The 25,100-nt window shown below is 37.9% G+C and overlaps 1 protein-coding gene across 1 annotated transcript in view; it reads left to right on the plus strand.

Annotated features, from left to right (window-relative positions):
- Positions 1 to 4,974: 4,974 nt before the first annotated feature.
- The window catches only part of DGKB (diacylglycerol kinase beta), a 306,824-nt gene continuing 286,698 nt past the window's right edge, over positions 4,975 to 25,100 (plus strand). Inside the window, exon 1 of the mRNA XM_089533137.1 lies at positions 4,975 to 5,024. The gene's annotated coding sequence lies outside the window, so the exon portion shown is untranslated. The remainder of the gene's footprint in view (positions 5,025 to 25,100) is intronic.

A 25,100-nucleotide genomic window follows, 5' to 3' on the forward strand; every position in this document is an offset into this window, starting at 1 on the left:
ATCTCACAAAAATCCCAGAATTCCATAGCATGGAGACATGGCAGTTAAAGTAGTGTCAAACTGCATTATTTTTGCAGTGCAAATTAGGCATAAATCTATCAAAGCTAATGTTACAACTTCTTTCACTCATTTGGTGTGAAAGGAGCTACATGTCCTTTTGCATTCTGGAAACACTGTCCTCATTCTATATATACAAAAAATCACCAAAAATTCCAAGCAGTAGACTTTGGTTAAGCATGTATACATGATTAAGGAGCATTAGTGTTATTATAAATGCCATCCATGGGAGATCATGAAAGTCATTACCAGTGATAAGGTCATATGACCATGACAGTTTGTTTTCACAGAATCCAGCTGCTGATACAAATATCTCTAAAGGAGTGTGTCAACAATAGAGAACAGCCAGCGGACTCCCCCGACGAGCTGCATTGCCGCCGGGAGGTCGCGCCAACCAAGGAGGCCCTGCCAGGCCTGGTACGCCCCAGCATGCTTTGCTGGGGGTGTCAGTAAGCCCAGCATGCTTTGCTGGGGCCAAAAAATCATCTGATTGGCTGGCTGAGGGGTCGAGGAGGAACTTCCTGTTTTGGCCACTCTAGGAGGCTCAGAGGACCTCTCTATGGTCCTGGTTTCCAGTCCTCCAGAGAACTGATTGGTCGGCTGCCCTGGAGGGGAGGAGTGTGCTCCCGGACCCTCCCTCTTTGCAGTGGCCTATATAAGGCCTTGTTGCCCGGCGTTCGGGGCCATTTTTGCTCAGCTTCCCACCCTCTCTCCTCAGGGTTGGTGTGTTTTTTGTCACAACTGAGGGGCGGCAGCATAGGCCATGATCTGCTGAGAGTGGTTTCCAGGGCTATGGAGCACTGGAGAGGGAGTCCTTTGGACCTGGGTATACTGAGGGCATACGTTATGGCCACTGTGGGGGCCATTACATTATTACGTTACCTGGTGACTAGGGGCTTAAGGGATAAGAGGCAACCAGAACTTCACATAGCTGCGAGATTGCGTTCCCTAGCCCATAGGTCATCCCGAAATTGCAGTCATCGATCAACTGGGGTGCTGTTCGATTTTACAGATCATGACCTCACGCTTTGGGCCAAACCCACACTGTTTTAATGTTGAGTTAATAAAGTTGTGGCCATTCCTCCAACTATGGTGTTGTGTTTATTGTGGCGGCGCCCCTCCTAGACAATTTCTGCTGCTTATCTTATTATGTGTTAAGTGAGATGATTTAGGTTTCACTTTCTACAAGAAAGTATATACAACATATTTTGATGTTGAGAAACCATTGATATTTAACCTTGGCTGCCATGTTTCTTGGGTTACATTTGCCTTAGAATCACCCATTGCTTTTTTTAATTTCTTTTTCTTTTTTGGAGGGGGGGTGAGACTAATGTCTTATGTTCAATAAGAGGAAGGGATTTCATAAAGGTAAAATCCATGTGCTGTTTCTTCAACCAGAAGATATTTATAGAACTATCATTTTTCCTACATTTGAAAGAGATAAAGAAAAGCTTGTAAATATTTTATTAGGTTTATAATGAACATCCTCCTTCTAATCCCATAGAGAGTTGTTGTTGTCATTTTAAAATGAGGAATTGTCTTTAATTTGTTCGGCTTCCATCCGCAAAAAGCAGAAGTTTTAAAACCACAACAACCCAAACTATTAGGCAGTTTGCATTTGAAACTGTTACTACACCAGTCTGTTGGTATTATACAAACAACCTGTCCTCACCTCTCTACCATGAATTGTATATTTATTTGCTGCCAGCTTCTGAACAGACGCTAAACCATCATGTTTGCAGGCTGTTGTAATATATGCCAAGCTTCATTTGAAAACAGCAAGATACCAAAGTAGCTAGATAACATGTTTGCTTGCTTCTTTTCTCCCTCCTTCTCTCTCTCCCTCTTCTCCTTCCTTATGTCTCTGTCTCTCTGTGTCTCTCTCTCTCCCTCTCTCTCATTTGACTTCCAGAATGGCTAGTGCTTCCAAGGATAGTATCTTACACAATTAGATTTAAAGAAAAGAAAATAATGATCTCATTATTATGATAGAAATATCCAAACAGAGAAGCTGAAAAAACAGACCAGGAAATCTTACAGCCACTAAGAAATAGTAAGTTAGTTCTCATCCAGTTCCTAAGGGGTGATGGATGGCAAACATTGCGAATATGATTTTGAGAGTTGCTTTGGCTAGAAGGCAGGCAGTGGAAAAAATTCTAGTTTGCTACAATCAGTAAAAGGCATAAAGTCTCAGGGAAAAACAAAGTCTTGTAAAACAGTGGGAATAAGAAGTGCTGGAGAAACAAGGGAAGGGCTCATCAATGAGCTGTACAGAATTGAGAAGACAGGGTCAAGAGGTTGGGTAACCACTCCAATTTAGTTACTCTTGATTTGCAATTAAATATACAGAACATACGGACATGGTTTCTTTTCTGTGTTCAGAGTTCTTGATTTTAAAAAATTGGCTGCATGATGAGACCATCAATCCAGGATCCCATGCAATCTGGTAGGAGATGTGGATTGGAATACCATTCTCCAAGGTTGGGTGGGGGAAGAGGATTATTTATTGCACATGTACCTGTTCAGCTCCCATGTCATTTATGAATAGGCCCAAACGCCAACAAGATTCATGGTTGCTCATGAAAAGCTTACCTGGTGGTACAATTTTGTCATTAAAATTGCCTAATCCCAGTGGTGGCAATAAAAGGAAAGTGTTTACTGAATATAGATACCTTTACTTCAACTATTTTTGTGCCGGCATGCTGCTTTTAAATATATATATATTTTTAAAAAATACACATATACATATTTTAACAACACACACAAGGATTCACACACACTTTTCACAGAAGAGTAAAATCTGCATAACAGTTTTCATGCTACATTAATAATGAATTGATGTACTGAAATAGTTATATGGTTCTGAGCTTGATATAGGAGCTCATAGGAGCTCCTTTGGATCTGACCATATGTTTTGGAGACAGTCCAGTGCCATTTCTTAGCATGTAAAATAAATAATATACACAATGAAAGTAGCTACAAAGGAAAGAGGAAGAAAAAAATGGTATTAAGAAAAATGCCACAAAATGGATTAAGAAAAAATATATAGATGATAACAAATTATGATTATCATGTAATGCACTTTCTGTATAATTATAATTAGATAATTAAAAGAGTTTCAAAGACAAAAATGAGAGAAAAATGGTTTATTTCTTAAATCCAGTTTAAAAATTGTCTACTTTTTCTTTGGGTGCTGTACTTGTATATTGCTATGTTATTTAATATGACAAAGGACACATTATTTATTAGCTTGATGCAAGAATTGTTTGGTGATATTTCCTAAATCATGGTTAAGGTTGGAATTTAACCATGAAACTTATGTTGATCATACTACAATGCTTATCTTAAGATCTTAATGCTGTTCAAAACTGAATATTTTACAGTATGTTGGTGACGGTGTAAAAGAGGATTGGCCACCCACTCAGAGTGCTATTAAACCAGGCACATTCCTTAAACCATTGCCAAATGGAAGAAATGCAAATGAAGGGATTTTAGGAAAAGGTAAAAACGATTTAGATGAAAAGCAATTTCAACTGGTTCTTTAATGCAAAACAACTTTGCATAGCATTCTTCATCACAAATAATACATTTTCTTGTTGTTTATTGCATACCAGTTCTTCCTGGCTTACACAGAAAATAGACTCATTATGGAATTTTTCTGCTTCAGCGTTTTAGATACTCAGGAAGATTCAATATGACTTTGCAAAAGGGAAGAGGGGAGCTTTGCTACCACTTCCAAAACATGTTGGGTACTGTTCTCTTTTCTCTCTTAAGATTCTAAAATGAGCAATGCAGCATTTGAAGAGATCCTTCAAGTTGACTAAACATCTCCTTTCCCAAAGGCAACTGTGAATAGATACCAGTTAATACACTTGTAAAGATCTTATGCCTTGCAGGTCCAGAGATACATAATGATCAGATTCACAGCCGCTGACCTCCTCACTATCTCACCTCCACTTGTAATCTATGCCTGCTCACACCCATTTTTAAAATTTGGAAGGAAAAAAAGACACCCCCCCCCTTTTTTTGTAATATCTGGGGAGAAAATATAAGCAGTTTTAGTATACTTTCCCCCCCCCCCAATTTGTACCCATTGCTTATACGCTTTCTTTCACTGGCCGAAGCATTCTGTGCTGTGGTGTTGTTGACATCTGTGTGCACACTTGTCAACCATCTGTAGTTCATCAGACATGCTCACAGTGGTCCAGTGCTGTGCAAATTCCAGAATGCAAGGTTTATCTGTGTTGCCAGATCTCAGGGCTTGTCCCTAAGTCTCACAGCCTATAACCATTTTTTTAAATTTCTCAGGGGGAAAGGGAAGAATCTTAATGCAAGAACACTGCCTTGAAATGTGTGTATATTCCTGATTGTTAGGCTTGGGGTGTTTTTTTTTTAAGTTTAAAAAGCATTCTTTGTGCCACTGTGGTTGATCCTTAATCCTTCCATGGTAGGGATGGGGAGGGAATCTGTGGTGCCCAGCAGAGATCTACCCCTGCGGGTGTGAGAGAAGTTGGCATTTACGGGCAGGGGGACAACGGAAGGCACTTCTCATACTATTCCTTTATATTGGTCTTGAGCCACCTGTGCCAAGCTCCTCGAGGGTCAGAAGAATCAATAAGAGTTAACTTAATCATGAAATGGCTGCCTAAAGCCACTCTGCTCTACAAATGATCCATCCCATTGTGTAAATTCACTTTGGAATCCACCCTTTATTTATTTATTTATTTATTTATTTATAGCCAAATTGCTGTGCCCCTTGATGTCACTGTCACTATGACAACATCACGATAAGAACTAGTCACACTAAGCTACGTAGCAAAAGGATTTGTCATCTACACTTTTTGCATAAAAAGAAATGATGATAAGACCCTCTGCATATAGAGTTTATAAGCACATACAGTGTGAGGTGATTTGTCAGAAACATTGCAGCAGTGGGTCCTGGGCATCCTAGCCACTTTTCTTAATAGGTAAGAATCTATTCAAGATTGATTTTTTTTTCTTATTCTAAAATAATCAGAAAACAAGTAAGGATTATTGTCATACTCTTATATGCATATTTTTCAGTTAAAAAACACACGCCCTACCCACATATAGTTTCTTCAGTATTGCTTATATTGGTGTTATGAGTGATGTTCATGCTTTAAGATATTTAGCTTATTGTCATAATGTCATTTGAAAGTAACTACAGATCTGATAATCTTATTTTAGATAATCTTCTTTTCACTCCTATTAAAACCAGAATGCAACTTCTAGTCCTTTTATTTTCCTACTACAGCTGCTATTACTACTGCTAATAGTACTCTTACTACTCTCATTTGTGGGCTGTCACACTGTTAACTCATAATGTGCTGGGTCACATTAGTTTCTGATGAGCAGTTCTAATTTAAATTCATTTCAGCATTCTCTCTATTAAAAAAAAGGTCACATTTCCTCAGTGTTGACAAGCTGATAATTGTATTGGAAAAGCCTATCTTGTTCCAAGCAGATTTTCATCTTGCTATTATTTCTCTTTTCATTTGTGGCCTGCCAACATAAGGACATTTGCTTTTCAAGACTTTGGAACATGATTTGCGGTATGGAAGTATGCTTATATAAATGCAGTTTTCCCTGGCACTGTTTGAGTTCATAGTGAATTTGATCTGAGCCCCAGCCAATATTCTTGGAAGGAGCTGTTTATGTCTCTCTGCTTTGGCTGTCTCTTTGCTATGCAAGCATAATTACTTAAATATAGCCACTGTGTGCTGGCTTGCTTTATCATGATTTCCCTTATTTGTTACAAGAAGATTAGTCAATGAAGAATCAAACACCTGTCTTGTTATCATCAAATAGTCCAAGGGGAAACACATTCTGCATCTATTGGTAACAGGACCTAAGGACCAGCAAGAGCTTCTTCTGAAAGCAACGTGGCAACTGGAAAAAAGTCAGTTGGTGAGCAGTAGGAGAGTTTGCTTTCCTTCTGCTTCTGCAACAGCTTGATCTCCAGCACTGAAAGAAAACAGAGCCTAGAAAAGTTACTTTTTTGGACTCTCATAGGCTCTCAGGCCATGCTGGCTAGGACTCCTAAAAGTAACTTTTTTCAGGCTCTGATCGTGCTCCTTCAATTGACTAGAGTGCTAAACTGCTGAGAGCTGAGAGTTTACGTGGGACATTTGTTTTCTATTGCCATAATCTCTTCGAGAATCAGAAACAAAGACTGGGGTGTAGATTTTGAAATGGTTACATTAATTCTTAACTAGGTATTGTCTAGTTCTATTTTATTTATTCTCAGGTCAGTATGGATAGGATTGGTCCTGGAATAATCCTAATATCTTTTTAAAATAATGTGCGGTTTTATTTTGAATGATATCAATAATTTCATTTGATGCTTCCTCTGAGCTTGTTTTATTTATTTTTTCACCTCTGTGAAGAAGTTATTTGTGTTCAGGGGTGTGGGTGGGCATATAGGGGGGTGTCATATACTCTAAAGATGCTTGACCAAGCTGGCACATTAAACTGCAAACAACTGAGTCACCACAAAACACCAACAGGAAAAGAACTGTAGAAACATGTGTTTTGTGTTTTTTGATATTTTAAGTTTTAATTGAGTTAATTATTTCATTATTTAATACTTTTAATATATATTTTTTAAAAAAACAAACTTTTTAATACGTACCACATATTGTTTTAACCTAGGTTATAAACCATCTTGGCTCCCTTTGTAGGATAAAGGTTGATATATATCAAATAAATACCCCACTACCAATAACCCTCACAGTTTTTCAAAGCTCTTGTTCTAAGGACCCTTTCACACTACATAAGAATAGTGCTTTTAGTCCATTTTAACTGCCATAGCAAAATTCTGTGGAATCCTGGGATTCGTGTCAGCGTATTAAGGAGATTATCAGATGCCTGAAAATGATGAGAGCAAAACAGGATGCTCCCATCATAAAGGTGTGATTGGGGCAAGAATATCAGATGACATTGTGTGGTGTTACCATTATCCCATTCTGTGGAGAGGAATTCTCTCATTAATGGGAAACTCCCATTAATGAAAATGGATGGGAGAATTCTTCCTCATGAATGGGACAAGGATGGGATAATGACGATGTTAGGTGACATTGTCTGATGTTCTTGCATTGTTTGGCTGGCTTTTTTTTTTTTTGGGGGGGGGGGCTTGATCTCAGATAAAATTTGCACATTTTCCTTAACTATTTTTGCACATTACTGGAAAATGTGCAGTGCTGGAAAATGTAGCAAGTGTTGTTTTGAAATAATAGTGAGGCCATTAGATGGGCTGTTTGTGATTTAGAAATCAAACAGCTTGTCCTCTCTTGCACTCTCTCTCAATCTGCCCCTGTATGTGTGTGTCTGTGTGTGCATGAATGCGCATGTGTATTTAGTCCCACAAAGGAAATAAAACATGGTTTACTTTGCACAGTGACAGGATTTCCCCCCAAAGCATATTTTGTGCAAATTGCAGAAACCACACCAGCAACAATCAAAACAATATATTTTGGCATTTTGGTCTCATGCTGGGGGCAAAATCTCTCAAGGGGTTGTAAAATCCTTGACATGTTCTCTCATTGCACCATGATGGACAATCTCATCGAGAATTTGGCACTGCTGAAATGTCTTTATGTCTTTAGCTAATGTAATTCAGATGGAGCTGTAGTCTAGGTTCAAGTCCCCACTGAGCTGTAATAATAATCAGATAATAATATCTTGGACCACACTCACACTTTAACCTTCCTCATAAGCTCATTGTTCATAATATGGGGAGGAGAAGACCTGTATGTTTTACCCTGGGCTCACTGGAAAGGGTTGATATACATGTAGTTAATAAATAACTAATAAAAAAGTCTTGAGAAAGTCTAAGACAGAGGTGAGCAACATGCAGCCCATGGGCTACAAGTTGTCTCTATTTTTCTAACCCTCAGGGACTCCCATGGGTAAGTTTGGGGCATTTTGGAGTACACACATAGTCGATGCAAGTCTACAAAAGCTTGTCCTACCAACTTCTTTCTTTCAGTTAGTCTCAAAGGGTGCTACAAGATCTTTTTCCATATCTGGCCATTTGTTTTGGATTTTGGATCCTGATCTATGGTCAAGGCTTCCTGTCCATAAGCAAGACCATATTTCTACATGCTTTTAATATATGAACAGAAATTTTATATAATTATTCCAAATATAGGTCAAAAAGTTCATGTGGGTTACTGCTACCTGCCATGTTTATAGGCAATCTACTGCAGTAGATTATGTGAGCACTGCAAGCCCCTTGCCATTCCACTTGCTTTGATTTGTTTGTTGTTATTGTACATTGGAGGACTGAATTCAATTGATTGCACAGGTTTTGTACATCAATTTAAAGACACTGAAATAATAAGCAGGAAATGAGAAACATTTGAGGGAAAAATTCTCTAAAGATGTTGCCATAAAGAAAAGGCACTATGACAATGCATTTGTTTTTTAAGACCTAAAGCAAGCGTACCCAACAGGAGCCACTGTTGAAGTTTCTAATGTTTCTGCTAGCAAACACGATTTAGATAACCCAAATACCAGATGTTACATTGATCTGACAAATTTTTGGCTTGGACACAGCTAGTGCCGGCTCCTGATTTAATGATTTAAAAAGGAACCATTAATTATAAATGGAAACAGAGTTGGGAGAAGCTGATATTTTGAAAATCAAGATAAAGTTAAATTTTAAACCCCCAAAAGCACCACATCAAAGAGCTTCAAAATCAAAGAAATCCAAAAAAATGTTTATATTCTTGGCAGCAGTCTTCTTTCTTCCTTCCATTTTTTACTTTTTTTCCATGGTTTGGCCTGCAAATTATTAGTAGAACTTGTTATCTTGGGAGGCTTGTTTTGTTTTCTTTAAGTGATCAACAGAAACTCCCCCAACCTCCCCCCCCCCCAAGTTTTAATATATTGGTATTTTCTTCCTTGTTCCTTTTGGGTTGTTTATTGAAAATATTTTTTTATGTGGGTTAACTTTTATTTCCCTCACAGATATATTAGATGTCCCTTGCTTTATTAGAACAAATGCAAACCAAGGAGCTCTTGCAGGCACAAAGGACCTTATCGAATGGAGAAAAAGTCCCAAAATAGATTCAGGATTGCAAATTCAAAAGCGGGTTTTACAGCATGTAAAATCAATGCCGCTGCCACTAAGTGACTACAACCCAGGTCCCAGCCATGCTCTGCCAGCAGCTTTGCAAAAATGAAAATTTCCTGTGTTTGCAAAGTGGCTGGTTGGGCACAGCTGGGACCTGGGCTGTAGTCACCCGCCGACAGCTGTGGCAATTTTACGTGTGGTAATACCTGCTTTTGAATTTGCAATCCTGATTCAATTTCGGGTCTTTTTCTTCATGTGATAAGGTCCAAAGACATCCAAGGGCTTTTCTTGTCAGTGGGGGGACTACTACATTCCTATTGAAATGAATGAGGCATAAAGAAGCCAAAACTCAAAAAGCACTTGGTATTAATTAATGCATCAGAATTTTGATCAACACAACTTTGTGCATAGTTGTCACTGATGCTGTTGTTGCTACTGTTGTTGCTATTATGTTTATTTATATAATGCTTTCCCCCCAAGACTGGGACTCAAGGCGGCCTACAAATTAAAATGATTATAATATAATTAAAAACATAAATCTGGAATATGCAAAATAAACTATTAACCATAGTTAAGCAATTTAAAACCTCTATTTTTAAAAGATAAAAAGAGAGGGGGGAGGGGAGAGAAATATTAAGACCACAGTAATGAAGGTATAATGAGACTGTTGTCTTTGCATATTCAGAGTGCTGCAGGATTCTTTCAATGTTCATTTGTTTTTGCATAGAACTGGTCTTCTTTCCTATGGAATAGCACAAGGAAAGCAGAAAAACATGCTTAGTCTAAACTAACCAAATTTTATAGAAGAAAAGATGGCTGTTTTTAAATATGGGTTGATTGGGAAACAAGGACTTCATTTAAGATCTAAAATTAATTCTATCTAGTTTCCCTCCTTCCTGCCAAGGCTTGTTTTGAACAAAATACAATTTTGTTACCTTTGTTACCATTTATTACCCCTTTTAAAAGGAGTTGCAGAGAGAAAGAATATGACACTCACACCCACAAACTAGTTCAATTAAATGCTAAACATTGTTATTTTCAATCAAAGATATTAAATTGAACCTTTAAAAACTGATTCTTTGATCCATTGTGCTCTTGAAAAAAGGTGACAGGATATTAAAATGCTATTGCTTTTAACATGCTGATTCCCTCTTCCTCATCATCCAAGTATAATTAAAAAGAACAAAGCATCACAAATAATTAATTTCCCACATTTGTGCCTAACTGGGTGGAGGTTGGATATAAATAACACATGGAAAACAGACAAGGTGAATGGAGCCATTCTCACACCCCAGTAAATGAAGTGCCTCCAACAACAGATAGCTGTTGGATTATTGACTGGGATAACCTGCGTGGAATATATAATGTATAGGACCAGATATGTATCCTTAAAACCCAGACTGGCTTGGAGCCCACATGCCCAGAGAATATTTTCTCCTACACAAATTTCCAGAGAAATTAAAACCATCACCTGAAGCTCTTCTAGGGTGTGTTGCAAAAAGTTGTTACTTGCGGTACACCAATATGTCTATGTTTTAAGTCTGGACTAAAACCCATGGTGGGTTCTCCACTCCTACTGACATTGAAGCCTCTAGCCACCACTGATCAGATCACACACCATGTTCTCTATTTGACTACAACCCTAATGAGCTTGAAAAGCTTTATTCTGCCATTCCTTTTACACACTTGTAATTACAAGATAGGGTAGATTGAGGTAAATCTAGTAGCTCCCTCCTCCAGAGAGATCACACATCTGGCACTATACACAGCCCATACATTTGGGGGGGGGGGGCGGGTACTTGTTGTAAAGGTAGGACTTACTGTGAGGAGTCTCGGCACAGTGGAGCACAGAAGTGACTGCAGTTGCATGGAAGAAATGTCTGAAAAGACTTTGGTTCAATAGTTTGATTTTTGGACTAGGACTCTGGGATACCAGGGTTGGACTCCCCACTTAGCTGAATGTTCTTGGGCAAGTCATTGGATGACACATTCCCACCCTTAGAGGAAGACAAGAACAAATTTTTGCTTAATAAAGCTTGACAAGAATATCCTATTACATGGTTGCCTTAAGTTAGAGTCAACTTGAAGACACACAACAACACACGACAACAACAAACATCTTTTTAGAATGTGAGTACTCATCCTTTCTCTGATCAGGTACTAAGACCAGCAAAAGGGCCCAAGCTCAACTCAGGCTTGCATCCTTCCGAGGTCATTAAAATGAGTACCTAGACTGTTGGGGGCAAATTAGTTTACTTGCTAATTAGCTTACTTGCTGTTCACTGCTATGATCCTTGGAATAGCGGTATCTAAATAAAACAAATTAATTAATTAAATTAATTAAAATGGACTGCACATTTCACCATACATCTACAGGTCATGTATGATAAAATATTCTTTAACATTTGGATTGAGGATTTGTTTATTTCTAACCTTCCCTGAACTGATCTCAGGTCTCAGAAGATTAATGGAATCACCTAAAACAATATAAAACAATTCAAATGCTTTAAAACACTGAACAACCCAAACAAAAATAAAGCCACAAATTTATTGTACCAAAACTCAAGCTTTGCTGGAACATAGAGAAGTCCCCACCACTTATATTAATCCCTTCCTTGGAAATCTAGGTTGTTTCATTACATAAATAGCCATGCTGCCATGGGTTTGTAGAATTTATCCCAAGGCAATTTGATCATCTGGTTTCATAGCTCCTAAGAACTAGAGAAAGCTGAAGAAAAGGGGTATTATAATCCTTCTCCTGTTCTGTACAGGGCAGAAGAGCTAATAACCTTCTATCTAAATTCCCAATGAACACCTATTAACTTTGTCCTCCTTTTTACAATCCTTCCATCTAATGACATCCCTCAGGATTACAGCAACAGACATACACATCTTGTAAATAACAATACATCTGTGGTATCTCACATTCTGCACCTGTCATTTGTTGGAAGGAGCCTTTAAAAAATTGTTATATTGGATGTGACATCCAGGTTGATAAGTTCTCATGCATGTTGCTATGTGGCCTCTTTATCACTTATATATGGTCTCTAGGTACTGACAGTAATTCCCAAATATCTGTGGATCATAGTTTTGTGTCCTTTGTGAATAAATGTTCTGACATATTCAGAGTGCAGCTGTTACTCAAAGCACCTTGTATGTCTGAATACATTTTTTCTCTGTTTAATGGCAGAGCCAGCTTTGCTTGTTTGACTTTGTATTTACTGCTTATGACATTTGCTATTGATAAATTCTGAGAGGAATCTTCTTTCTTCCATTCCATAATTGTCCAGTCATTTATAACAATAAGCTAAACCCAGAACTTCATTCACACATTCATTCATTCTGATAAACATTCAGAATGGGAGGATGAGAAGGGATAAATGACTAAGAGCGAATGGAAGAGGAAGGCAGCTGGGGAAAAATTGAGGGGAAGAAAGTAGGGTGAAGGGGAAAACCCAAATAAAACTGGTTCAGCATTGATATAACGTAAAAATATGGTCACATAAAATGTCTCTGTGGAAAGAAGAGCTTCATGAACTGCAACATCTACAATATAAATAAAAAGTGTACATTTGTACAACTATTGAAATTAATATTTAGCACTGTTTCTTGAAGATGTGACAAGAACTCTATATACACTTTCTCCTGATCTATTCTTATTTCTTTTCCATGCTCCAGCAATGCAGGCCTCTGCCTGTGGTAAGTTTACTTGCAGGTGATTCTTTTCAAGCAGAATTAAGTACATTAATTAATTTATTTAGGTCACTGTAATTACTTCATTGTAGTTAATTACATTTAATTTAATTTAATTATGCTTGAAGAGAACTACCTGTAAGTAAACTACTTAATTACTATTAAGTAAAATAATTAATTAATTGTAATTACTTAATTAATAATAAAGATTCCTGGCAGCAAGAAGCTTCACACAGTTCCTGACCAATAATATAAAATATGGCATCTCTTACAATGAGGTATTTCATTTTCACTGGCAAGACTTAGATATGGTGCAGTCTGAAACAGAGTGTAGACAAGTTCCCTTTGAAGCAGAACTCTCTGAATTCCACCCTCTCCCCAAAGCAAAGCCACTGGCTTGACTAGTGGGGGGATTCTGGGGATGGTGGTTCCCACTCCCTCCAAAAGGGAACTTTTGCCCCAGCTTTGATCTGAATCAGGAAAACCTTTTTCTCCCTAGCAAAATACACGTGCTGTAGTTTCATTCTTAGAATGTCTGCTTCTGGATAAGGGCAGAAGAATAGCTAATCTCTCCAGCATAACTCATTTAAACATACAAACTTTTACCACTGAGGACAGGGTATAAATCCAAAGAAACAGTTTAGGTATCTTAATTTTTTCACAACTCAGTATTTGTGAATATGCAACTGGAAGAAACTATAGCATTTATATGAAAACATACAAACAAACCAGGAATTGCCAGGCTTCAGACATGTTGTATTTGCCAAAAAAACAAACAAACCAAGAACAACACAGCCTTGTCCACAGTACAGTGGTCCACTGGAAAGCGTTTTCCAATACTCTCTGATCATTAGAATGTAAGAGCACAAAATTACTATAATTTGTGGTTTAAATTTATGACACCAGACTGCTTTTCTGTTTGCCTGTCTTTGAGGCTAAAAAAGGTTAAATTTCTATAAATAGCAGAGAGTCAAATAATCATAGAGATGTCTGGTTTTTGCTCTTGGGAATTTGTGACATTTTCTCTCCCTGATACCAAGTTCAAAAGCTTTAGATAAACACAATTGTTACAGAAGGGAACCAGTAATGTGCTGATTGCCTGCCGTTTTGTATTTCTTTCCTAAATTCATGGTACATTTGCATGGCCATTGATCAAAAACAAAAATATCCACCACTACCTAAAGTTGAGTGGACAATCTTAAGCTCTCCAGATTTTATTGGACTCCAAATCCCATCATTCCAGCCAGTGTGAGCAATACAGAAGGAACACAGAAGGTGAAGTCCAACAAATCTAGATGGTCAAGAGGTTGCCCACCTGATCTTTGCATTTGCATTAAATTATACATGAATTGATTGTCAGTATGTGACAATTATCATAATAGGCAAAACTTTAACCATTTTGTGCCCCAGAAAGGGCAGCATAGGACTGTCTCATAGCCAAGCAACACAATATGAAAACTATGTACAATTTACAAGTAAGCACAAGTGGCCTCATCTAGACTGGGATCACTGTGCAAGGACAAGTAGTTTTAAATCTTCCCCCACTTGTTTCCACAGCTATTAAAAGCAGCAGCATGGTGTAGTAGTTGAACTCTGGACTATGGACTTATCACACAGGAAAATCAGGGGTTTAAAAAGCATTTTCTTGAGATATTGGCACAATGGCCCATGAATGATTTGTTGCTGGAGCATTCCTGGTTTATCCCAGGATAAATCCTCTCTAAGCACAATATGTGGGTAAATCTTTGCTGTGAATGTCCCAGGAAAATGCCTTTTTAAACCCCCAATTTCCCCTCATGTGATAAAGTCCTAAGACACTGGAGACAAAGACTCAAATCCCCACTTGACCATTAAAACTCACTGGGTGACCTTAGACAAATCACATTCTCTCAGCCTCAGAGGGAAGTAACCACTCAATTTTTCCAAGAAAACTCCATCATGGCCTAGGGGTCAGAATGAGTTAGTAATGACTTGAAAGTACACAACAAAAACAGCAACAATGGTACAGTGTACAATAAAGATGTCTGTTCTTTCTTACACATTGATAAAATAGGAGGAAATCATCCAGTTTTAGCCGTGCAACCTTCTCAGACATTACTATTTGCATGTCATAATTTCTGATCAAGAACATTTTGTAAGCTACTTGAGACTGAATCAGTGTAAGTATTGGTTATAGTTTTACTTACAGTTTTACATTGCTTACAGTTTTACACTGACATGTCACTTTATATTGAAGAAAATGATAACATCTGGCATCAGTGCTTTGCCAGTGTAAGAACAAACTGGATGGCAAACACAGCAAAATGACAAAATAGCAGCTCAAAAGAAACAATATTTATAGTCCATAAAAAGGGTGCAGTTGGGTCTAACCCCATTTATTGTTTTATTTTATTTTATTTTGGTCTCTTATCATAGCTATTGAGTAGAAATGGTATGACAGTGACCTTGGAATTTGAATGTTTCAACCGGAGATTGATCCGGCTCAGTGAAATTACCATAAGAGCAGAGCAGAGCAGAGCAGAATTCCATCAAGCAAATGGAAGTGAATCCTTAATACAGACTATGCTAATACTTTGATCATAATTACCATTCCATTTAATTCAGGTGGATGAGAGCTTTTCAGGTTAGAAGCAAAAATAGTTCAAGAATAAGACAGAGATTTCTGTCCAGCTGATAGACTCTCTTGCTATGAGAAAGTATATTGTTTTGTTTAGTTTTGCTTTTTTAATACCCAAACTGCCACCCATACCAATAACCTGGTTGAACATACAGGTTGTACAGACAGTTGAGGGCATAAAAGTGCCAATTTTCTTCTGGAATCAAGAAAAATAACATGCTTGCTTATCTATTAGTTGTTGATTGCAGAGTGGAGGTGAGCCAGGGAACAAGCTCTGAAATCCAGAAGTCCAGGGCTCAGTTTGTTTGGGAGGGGACTGAAACTGACACAGACAAAACAAGATCAGTGGCTTTGGGGAAATATGATTGTTTTTTTTAATGTTTAAAAGTATGGGAAAATCTTGAGACCTAAAAGTATGGAAAATATTGTGACCTTAAGGGACAATCTCTACACTTTGGAACTTCCAGAAGGGGAAGTCTGTCCTTTCTGGATAGAAAAAGCTGGCCCAAGGGAACTGGAATAGGTTGGTAGCTGCAGAAACATCTTGCAGAGTGTAAGCCATTCCAAAGGTGTACCTTTCCCTCAGTTCACACTGTCATCAGTTTAATATATCATCACGTATCAGTCAGGTATAGTCAAATTAAGTGCTTCTGATGTGTATTGTTTATGCCAGCTGTAGGCAACATACAAGCCATGTGTTGCTACACACAACCTCTATCCTTTTTTTTCTTTATCCCTCCAAGAGCCAACAATGTCCCTTTGTCACCACAAGTAATGGTGCCATTGCACTGTGCTTGCATAAAAGCAACATTTTTTATTTTTAAGTGTTGTTTTACTTCTAAGAGTTAGCATGGTTTCACTGCTAGGACTCCAGAAGACCAAGGTTTCAATCCCCATTCAGCAACAGAACCTTATCACACCACATTATTATAACATCATAGACGTGATTTAGTCCTGCTTTTGTCTCAGTCTCATCTCAAGACATCATATCTCTCCCAGTACTGTTGTGCTGTGCAATATTTCCATGCTAGAAATAATTTGTTAGTGGACCTCTTTTCTGCTACAATTCAGTAGCTAGTTTGAGTGCAGATGTCTCATTCCATTTCATTGCACGAATTATCAATTAGTAGATGTTGTCTGGTTGTCCCTTCCTTGGAGATCTTCAAGGAAATATCCAGTAGGTTCTGAGTATTTCTGGTGCTTGGGAATATCTGTGTTTTCTATGTTTTGTGCTCTTCAAATCCTTTTCAGTCCATTTCTATACATACATACATACATACATACATACATACATACATGGTTTGCTGTTATAGTGCAATAACAGGGCAATTCTGACCTGTTACCCATTAAAGTTGCTATTTCAATGTCCTTATTGCATGGGAGAGCTTGCCAAAGATCTTTCCATTGCTTTCCTGTGATGCCACACACACTACAGAGTTGCCACCACAGGGTTACTTTTTAAGTGTGTGTGTGTATTTAATGTAATAGAACAATTGTACTATGATGCCATGCCATAATAGTGTTATTAGTGTTTAAAGTATATTAGTGAAGCTGTCTTTGAACACCCAACCTGAAAAAACTGACTAGTGTGAGAAGAACTTTTAATTTTGAGAGAAGAAAGATATAAAAATGATGGGGGATGGTGCAGTTCCTTTCCCTCCCTGCATCACTTCTTTCAACTGAAGATTTGGGCAATTATGGGTATACTGTAATGACACTGTACTATAACAGTTTTATTATGGCTTAATGAGTGTGAACAGGGCAACCTGAAAAAGATATCAAAAAATGGTTGTGATGGCGACCCATTTTTCTTCCTGTGCATCCTCTCACAATCATTTATTTGGGCTATGATGGATGTGCCATAATGATGTCATGCTGAAATTGAAACAAACCAGTCACAAAGCACAATAAAGGCATTAGTGTACATGAAAAAAAAATCAAAACATGCTATTACAGTGCAAATATGTAAGGATGTGATACACATTGTCAACAATCAGCTTTCATTACAACGGTTTTCAAATAGTATAAGCTAGCATAATGGCATGGTGTGATAAGGTCCTCACTGCATGATCAGGGAGAGACACATTGTCTCAGCCTTACCTCTGCACAACTCTTGCCCAAAAAACTCTGGGCTTACTGTAGGCTGGAGTCAACCTGAAAGCACATAACAAGAATAGTAACTCTAAACAAAGCAATTGTTCAAGATAGAACACTTTTTGCCATAGAAATCTTTATAGATCAGCAGTGGAACACATGCTTTTTGTGTAGAAGGTCCCATGTTCATTCTCTGGTATCTCCACATAGGGGATGGAAACATACCTACATGTAACTCAAAAGAGCTTGTGCTAGTCAGTGCAGACCAATTCAATATAATATAGCTTTGTAATGTATTGCATGCTAATTTCCTTAATTCACAGCCTGATCTTATGAAGCAATAGAAATGCTGACTCATTTTTTTACCCCAAAGGACTTAAATTTTCACAGGACCTGGTAACATATTGATCACATGCTCATCAACAGATGTCAAATTTTAGATGGGAATCCAAGATCATCAAGCACATAATTAAGTACACTAATCACTTTCCACTTCTAAAGACAATCATGTTTCCATCATCATAATTATTACAGGAGGGTTTTCCCCCCAGAGGAAGCAAATTTGAAAATATGTACCTCATAATTATACTGCCCTCACTAAACTGTAGCCCTTGTGCTAGTATAAATATTAGCACAAACTATTCTAAAGCAATTGTTGATTTTCTCCTTCTAATTCCATCTCTGTCCTTTTCCCCACTTTTTATCTATAAGGCACGTCCTGTACAAACAAATCAATGGAGTTAGTGAAGCCATTCTGAGTAGGAAGGCTGTTTAAAGTCTCATTCTGTATAGTACAGGGAGGTTGCTGGTAAGTAGTTTGTAAGCCAATATCCTCAAAATGAATATAGTTCTATAGATTTTTTGGTCCTCCAGCATAAAACAACTTTTCTTTAAATAATACAATGTCAATACCTGTGTTTTTAAAGCCTGTTTTTGTTGTTGTTGTTATCATTCCACTTTTTTCTATAGACTGCGGTTTGGAACAACAGATTAAAATACAACAACACATAGAAACCAGCTAAAATCACAAAACACTAATTGAAATATATAACCATTTAAAAGAGCACATATATTAAAACAACCAATTCCTAATTTAAAAACTCATAATATAAAAATCATCCGCATAGACTGCCAAAAGAGATTAGTCTTTCTACAGTTTGGGGGTGGCTGAAGAAAAAAAGGCCTCTGGGCAACAGTAGTTGGCCCTGGCTGACTTAAATAAATGTCCTCCAAAGGCCCTCAATGTACAGGGCAGATTATAGAGGAGAATGCAACCCTGTAGGTAACGTGGATAAACCATGTAGAGCTTTAAAGGTATCAACCAACACTTGGTACTTTGCCTGGAAACTAATTGGCAGCCACTAGAATGATTTCAATATATGTATAATATGATCATTCCTAGATGCACCAGTGACCAGTCTGGCTGCTTCTATTCATTCAATGTACTCTCCTAATTTATCAGGTACAAACTGAGAATAGAGTATTTACTAGATTTTCTGATGAATGCGTTGAGGTCAGGAAGCCCACAGGGAGTACTTTTGACCTTGCAGTCCATTGTATGCACCATACAATCTGAACAGATTATAATTGTGTAGCCATCCTTAAGAAAACTTCTTTGGCAAGTTTTTTTCTTTTTTTCTTTCTAGTCTTTCTAACAGTCTGATTAATCAGAAAGGAAAGTGGGATCTTTCAACAGTGACAGAATAAACTGTCTTGTCAAAGTAGCCAGAGTTTGTACTTTTAATTGAAGCCAATTGTCAAGGGATTTGGCATGAACAAATGGAAGCTTTCTATCAAAAGGCTGTAACAAATTACTCTTACTGGGTGCTTTGTAGAGACAAACTGAAATAACTTCAGTAGAATATGCATAACTGAATGTGGTGCAACATTTACAAATCCATCAGGAATGTGCCAGATCTGAATCATCATTCACAACAGTCTGGTTTTGGCAATTGTTTTCAATAAGAGACCATGATTCAGCTTTAGACTGTCTAGAGTAATAATAGAGTAGCACTGAACATGTACAGAGAGGCTTACTTTCTGCATTCTTTAAGTCCACACTAGGGCATACAAAGTTTCCACAGAAATGGAAATCCAGGAATCTCCAGGCTCACAGACATCTAACTTTGGAAAATGGGCTAAGCAATATGTAGGGACACTAAAGGGAGATGTTCTCTGCCATTCAATTCATACAATAGCCTTTCAGTTAGTCTGCGCTCCACATTTGTAGTAGCATGATAGCACACTAATTGTTGTGGTTCCATCCTACAGAATTCTGGGATTTGAAATTTTGCTGACACTTCTGTGCTAGAGAATTATAATGCACTGTGTTTGACTAAAACACAGAGTTCTCTAATAGTACATATTTCTAAATACCCCACTAAATTACAAATCTATGCTAATTTCAGTACCATGATCTAAAATAGGACAGAATCTCAGTGTGAACTGTGGTCTAGAAGCAAAATGTTTAATCTCCCTATGGAAGAATGTAGATGTATATATGAAGGAGGGACTGCTGTGACTGTGATCATGGTTCCCTTTCTGGAACTTTGGGAGAATTCTATATGTGCAACGTTGTTTCTTTTTCTGATTCATGTATCTAAGTTATGATCTTCCAAGGTAAAAGTAGCCAGAAGTTGCAATGGTCAAAAATATCATCAAGAAAACTCCGTGATAGAATTGTCAGAAGTTGCAGTTGCCGTGAAGGCACATTGCAGTAATTATGACCCTCCAGTTCTATGGTGGATCCTTCTCATTGTGGAGGTTTGGTTCCTCAACTACCACTACCTCCTGCAGATGGGAAAAAACATGGGAGCTCAAGTCCATATTAGTCAATGGGTGGCAATGTATACACACCCATGACAGTGCGGCCACTGTGAGCACTGACATTGGCTAATATGGGGCAAGGCAATCTGCAGGCGCTCCAATCGATAGATAGATAGCCTGTCAATACTGTATTTAGAAAGTGACAAAAGTGACTTTCTACATTACCAGGTATCTTTATGCCTAAAGCATGGATCCCTTTCTCATATTGTAGTGTACAGTAATAATCAGTAACAACATATTTTAATCAGCTTCTAAAATAGTGTTTATATTTACTTCCTTTAAAAAAATAGTAGCAAAACTCTTCATGTCTTGAGTGTTTACAATTTATTTTTAAATATAGTACAGACTTTTAAACTGGGATGCCAAATATATCAGTCGTTAATCATAATTACCCAGAGTTACAGGGCAAGTAAATAAAACGTTTTTCAATTTAAACCAACTTGATTGCAGATACTTCAAGCTTATTTTGCTAACTCAAAAAGTGCAAAGCAAATGTATTTTATGGTTTATACTGTTTATCTGTTGTCTATTTACAATACTTTTGTGAGTAACATATGAAATAAAAGAAATTAACAATCACAGTTCCAACAAAAAATTAATAGGGCAACAAATCAAACAAATGGAATGAAAATACAACTATAGTTGCCCCTCCTAACTCACGGATCTTGGGTGCGCAACCTTGGGAATCTGTGGAGGAGCAACCTCCGCTATTTTTAATGAGGTGCACACACCCCTGTGCATGCACACAGGTATGTGCATGGGCATACATCCCATTCAAGCCTATGAGACTTGAATATGCGCGAGCCTCCACTTTCGGGACGGGGGATTCTGGAACGGATCCCCCATGAAAATGGAGGGCCAACTGTAATCCAAAGCAGTATACAACTAAATACAAAATCCACATACAGCAATACCTTTTTGGAAGCCAATTATAAAACATAAAACAAGCTTTTTAAAGCTTCACTGGCTTCTTAATCAGGCAAAAATGCTTAAAATCATAAAGGAATAAAATGGTGATGATGTTGGAGTCACAGGCCTAAGTTTTGTCTGAGATGTGGTCAGTTAAAATGGCATTGAGCAATTTCAGTTTCGACAGAGGACACCCCCTTACTGTCCATGTGATATCACATACACAGCCTAAATGTATTCATATGTAGACAGTTTCATGTGGTTAAATTTGGTAAGAAAATTTGGTAAGAAAACTTGGTGATGTGTTTTAAAGACATTTTAAAATGAATTATTTTTTAATTTTTTTAATTTTTAATTTTTAAACTTTTTTTGTAAACAACCTGGGGCCTCTCCTTTCTCCTCCTAGGGAGCCTCGCCTCACTCACACCATTTCTTCAGCATTTTAAAGGAATGCAGGCTAACGCTACAGCCCGTTTCTGCTAAAAGACAGATGTTTGGGAAGTAGTGTTGTCATCTGGTCTCACCTGGTGCAAACCACTCGCACACCAACCCCTAGTAACACCTCTGATGTTAGGACAAGCTACAACAGAATCCCATTATTACCCAACTCAAGCTTTTACTGCATTGCTTACTGCAGATACACTGCTGCAATCTGATACTAAAAGTCTGTGTTTCTCCAAGTATCCTCCATTCTTCTAAAATGTATTTACCTTCTGAAAATAGACTAAAGTAGTCGGATTGGGCCTCTATGGCCAGGGGCTTCTAAAGCTGAAAAGGCCCTTTATCTTGCAGCCACCTTTGGTATCTCAGACCACTGAAGGTCCTTATTTTAACCTTTGGTCCATGTTTGCACCATGAGACAAATTATCTATCATTTTCCTGTATTATGAGACAAACTATCTTCAGTTTTAAACATGTTTCCAAAACATTATAAAAACTTCCAGGGGTAGCTGTGTTGGCCAACATCTTGCCTCATGAAGGAGCCAGTGAAGCATGGAAAGCTTGCAACAGGTATATATTGCATTTTGGCTGGCCAATAAATTATCACTTTTTGGTAGATTTTTGATTGAATTTGCTAAATGGCCAACACAGCTACCCCTGGATGATTTCTGGATTTTAAGATACCACATTATAGCTGCAGCAGGGGAACTCTAAAGAGTCAGCCAGTGGACTAGGACCTTCCTAGCTGAGGTTTTGACTTCCAACAAAGGTAAAACACTTTTTTTCTTCTTAAATTTGGACTGGATTGGCAAGTTTAACCTCAACACCACCTAAAGTTTCCCTGATGCAAAACAGGCTTCTTGAGAAATCCAGTGTCCTCTGCCTACAAAGAGGCTTGCAGCCTCACAAAGATGGAAACATATTGGACTGCAAGGGAAGTGCGTTTGTTGAGATGCAAATGGATGTTAAATTTCCTGGACTTTGAAAATCTCCCAATTGCTACATGGCCAGAAGGAGGAGAGGTCAGCCTGCATGAGAAACCCCTCCATATAATCTCAACTAAGAATAGATGCAGCAAAATGACTAACATCTTCAATTTCCCCCCCTCCTGTTTGATTTGTATCACCTTGCCTAATGAAGAAGCCAGTGAAGCTTCAAAAGCTTGCAACATGTATATTGTGCATTTTGGTTGGCCAATAAAGGTATCACTGTTTGGTGGATTTTTGACTGAATTTCCAAAATACTATGTTTTTATATAAACAAAATAATGTCTGTGGTCTCCCAACTGCTGTATATTTCCAAGCAGTGTTAGAATGTTAAACTAAATGCTCCATAGACCATTTTATGGACTGTATTCAAAGTTTTCCAAAAATTCATCTTAACCTTGAATCTGTGCTAGTTCATGAAGAATTCTAAGTAGACTAACCACTACATTTTCTAAGCCTAAGCTCCTCATGAGTCAGACACACCTGCAGCATAGAGGTGCCCTGACTGCAGTGTTCCAGTTGTGAAATAAGCTTTTTCAAAAAGTACAACACTGTGCATATAAAAGATTATTATGCAAGTGCTACTGGCTGGTGTAGAACAATTGCCTTTGTGAACTGTAGTTTAAACAGTGAGTGGGAAGATCCAACTAAAGCGAAGCCCTACAGTCACACTGATTTCAAAGAAAGAATTGAGCATTCATTTGCTTTTCTTTCTGAGATTAAATGGATTTAAAAGTGCTGAACTTTAGCTAGATTGTACTGTATTAATTTAACAGCCTTAAATAAAGGCAGATAGACAGTACAAACCAGAGTAGGATAACCACCTTGTAAGAATATTATCAAGGTCTTTGTGCAATAGCAGCTTTCATATGAAGGATATGAAGGACAATTTATATAACTGACTAGTATCTGAATGTGGGTTTACCAGATCCATGCTACATTCAGCATATGAAGAAGTTATTCTGATTGTGGTGGCTGTCAGGAATGGGAATCAGGAACCCCACCAGAAGTTGTTGGCTTGCAAATCCTAGCACCTCTGGCCAGCATAACCAATAGTAAGGAATGCTGGGAACTTCAAAACCATCAAGAAGGGTACATGATTCGTACCCTTGTTTATATATACTTATTTGAGAGTAAATTCTATTGTCCTCAATGGGATTTATTCCCGAGTCATGATGTATACAGTGATTCCAAATTTTAGTCCTCCAGTTGTTTCAGGACTTCAGATCCCAGAAGCCCCAACCAATGTGGCCAATAGTCTGGAATTGTGCAACCTGAAGTCCAACAATCTGGAGAACAAAACTTTGGGAACTACTGAATAGGATTCTGATTGTCAGGCTACAAAGTTGACACAAACACTTGTGTAACTATAGTTTTTGTGGGTTTTTGGGGCTACAAAAAACTATGGATGCCGACCATGAAAGCCTTCGACTTCACTTGTGTAACTCTTGTATAACATACATTCTATCAAGTTTTATGCTAAAGTAACCACATTTTTTGGAAGTTATACCTACCTGTGTTTAACATTGTACATATAGACCACATGCATCCCAGAAGCCATTCTGTCTGTGTCTGTATCATACATACCACTATCAGCTTGTATTTGGCCACATCATGAGAAGGGACAGCTCATTGGAAAAAACAATAATGAGTATGACTTTGCTAGAACTAGGCAGAAAAGTGGATGACAGGGATTCTTGGAAATATCTCATCTACAGAGTCTCCATGGTTCGAAATCGACTCAAGGGTGGTTAACAAGAACAACAACAAACCTTCCCTAGCATTATTGTCTTTTCTTGTCAGTCATGCCTTCACACTGTCATCCAAAGTAGGATAGCCTCAGTTTCATTATTTTGGCTTCCAGGGAGAGTTTAGGCTTGATCTATTCTAGGCCCTGTTTGTTTGTCTTTTTGGCCATTCATGGTATCTTCAGTATTCTTCAGCACCACATCTCAAATGAGTTGATATTCTTCACTGTCTAGCTCTTGCATCCATCCAGGGCGACGGGGAAGACAATGGCTCAGATGATTCTAACTTTAGTGCTTCAGTTGTATATCTTTGTGCTTTAGGATCTTTAAATCCTTCAGAGCTGCCCATCCCATGCTAAGCCTTCTTTGGTAGGATATGATAACCCCGTTTAAATATTTGAAGGAGTGCCATATTGAGGATGGAGCAAACTTGTTTTTCTGCTGCTCCAGGGACTAGGATAATTTATAAGCTAAACTGTTCTAAAAATATGATAAAGCGGCAAATGAGGAGAACACCATAAGAATAGAAAGAATATAAAGAACAATCTAAAGGATAATATAACAGACCTGTGGTGAGATGTATAGCCAAAAGCTGTAAAACTGTTGAAAGAAAGAAAGAAAGAAAGAAAGAA

This window comes from Sceloporus occidentalis, unplaced genomic scaffold, assembly GCF_023333645.1.
Source record: "Sceloporus occidentalis isolate IW3139 unplaced genomic scaffold, rSceOcc1.0.p SCAF_7, whole genome shotgun sequence".
In the NCBI taxonomy this organism is placed as follows: domain Eukaryota; kingdom Metazoa; phylum Chordata; class Lepidosauria; order Squamata; family Phrynosomatidae; genus Sceloporus; species Sceloporus occidentalis.